Consider the following 2,095-nt stretch of genomic DNA (forward strand, 5'->3'; position numbering starts at 1 on the left):
TTTTAGGAGCTGAAATGAGGAAAAACATAAAGAACAAGTCTCATCCTCAAAGAGTTTCCAGTTCAGTGGATTCCACAAAATAGAGAACTGTGATTAAAATACAAGATAGACTTGAAAGAAAGAAAGAAAGAGGGCTTCTTCCTAGATAGCTCAGTCAGTTAAGCATCTGACTTCAGCTTAGGTCATGATCTCGTGGTTCGTGGGTTCAAGCCTCGCAGCAGGTTCTGTGCTGACAGCTCACAGCCTGGATCCTGCTTCGGAATCTGTGTGTCTCTCTCTCTGTCCCTCCTCTGCTCTGCTCTGTCTCTCTCCGTCTCTGAAAAATGAATAAATGTTAAAATTTTTTTTAAATAAATAAAATAAAATACAAGATAGACTCCAGACAAACTTAAGAGAAGAATCAATAGGACTTTGTGTGTGATTGGATAGGAGGTGGTAAGAAAGGTGAGAACAATAGATGGGGGGTAACAAAAGAAATACAAAATAATTTCCAGACTTTAATTTGGGAGACTATGTAATTAGGAGAGAGAATATAGGAACAGAAATATGTTTGGGATGGGTAGAATCAATTGATGAAATTAATTTTAAACTTTTGAGCTCCAGGAACTTATGGAGCATTCACGTCAAGACTAGCAAGTCTTTAAAATCACATACCTAAGTGCGATTAAAATAAGCACCACATATACTAAAATTGGGACAATACAAAGAAGAAGAATAGCATGGCCCCTGTGCAAGGATGACACACAGATTTGTTAAACACTCCATAGTTTTCAAAAAAATGTTGTTGTCCCTTGGTCTCAGCTGGCTAGAACTGGGCTCTATAAGTTGTCTCTTTCTTTGCTCTATTTGCTGCATCTCCTACTTGAACTACTTTTCAGTTGGCCAATAAATAGTTTTTTATTGTATAATAAAAAAAAAATAGCCTTCCGTAAAACCTCATGTAGGTATCACTCCATTAGATGAAAGATTTTTAAAAAGAAAGGACTTCCTCACTTCCTCTGTCCCTTGAAGATTTCTACCCATTCATAAGAATGAAACTACTTCCTTTATTATATGCCATTAGTAATCTTCTAATTGACAAAATTAGTAGATTCTTTTCATTCTGCCTACCAGAAGTCTTTGGGAATATGACACTGTTTGATCATCCCCGCTCTAATTAACACTACCTGACACTTTAAGTGTGATGACAGTGCTCTTTTCTGATGTTCTGACTAACTGACTAACTTATTAACATCTTACTGACTGGTTAGACATTCTTACTAACTGCTGAGCTTCTTGGATGACTCCCCTGCCTCTCCCTCTTTCCATATTTGGTCCCCTTTCCTTTATTCTTCCATATGTCAACCTCCCCTACATCTCTGTCCTCAGCTACCAATCGCATCAAGGGTCTTACTCACAGGCCTCCAGAGAGGAGGGAGGTGGCCCAAATGAATGGGGAATATATGCATATGCACACCCTGAGTGAAGAGTTGGATTCATGATGGAAAAAGGCAGCTACTCCTCAGTTCCCTTTTATATTTGACTTATGAAAAAGCCAAGCACTATGCCCAGATCACTGTTTTATTAAGAAAAGCCACCCAATCTGCTTTTTTTCAAATATTATAGAACAGTAAATGGTAACCCATTTGTTTATTTATTTAGTTATGTATGTATGTATATATGCATTTATTTATTTAATATAGGATGATAACGTTAGGGACTCAGGGCAGGCTGCCCCAAGAAGGGTCAGTTTGGCATAAAGTTTATTTTGAGTTAAAAGTAATAAAAACCCAGCAGATGCAGGGAAAGCTCTCTGCCTCTGCCATAGCTGCCTACATTTACATAGGAAAGGAGAGCCTGTACTAGGAGGAGAGCTATTTACAGAGACTCCCCCTTACCTAAGGAACTTATCTGCATAATAGGACAACCTTGTTTTTCCAAACATCTCCTTTCACCTTCCTGCTAATGAGCTTTCTCCCTTGTATCCTCAGTCCTCGCCCCCTCTCCTTAGCTCATATATGCTCCTGGTTGCCTCATTGTCTTCAGAATTTCATGCCTCTGTAGATTCCCTGTATGTATGCCTATTAAATTTGATTTTCTCCTGTTAATCTGTCTC

At 38.6% G+C, this 2,095-nt stretch overlaps 1 non-coding gene across 1 annotated transcript; it reads left to right on the plus strand.

The window, feature by feature from the left end:
- Window positions 1–660: 660 nt before the first annotated feature.
- On the plus strand, window positions 661–771 carry LOC125918104 (U6 spliceosomal RNA). Its single transcript, XR_007456379.1, has one exon. It is a non-coding gene; the product is annotated as a U6 spliceosomal RNA (small nuclear RNA).
- The last annotated feature ends 1,324 nt before the right edge of the window (window positions 772–2,095 follow it).

Source organism: Panthera uncia, unplaced genomic scaffold (assembly GCF_023721935.1).
Source record: "Panthera uncia isolate 11264 unplaced genomic scaffold, Puncia_PCG_1.0 HiC_scaffold_441, whole genome shotgun sequence".
NCBI lineage: Eukaryota > Metazoa > Chordata > Mammalia > Carnivora > Felidae > Panthera > Panthera uncia.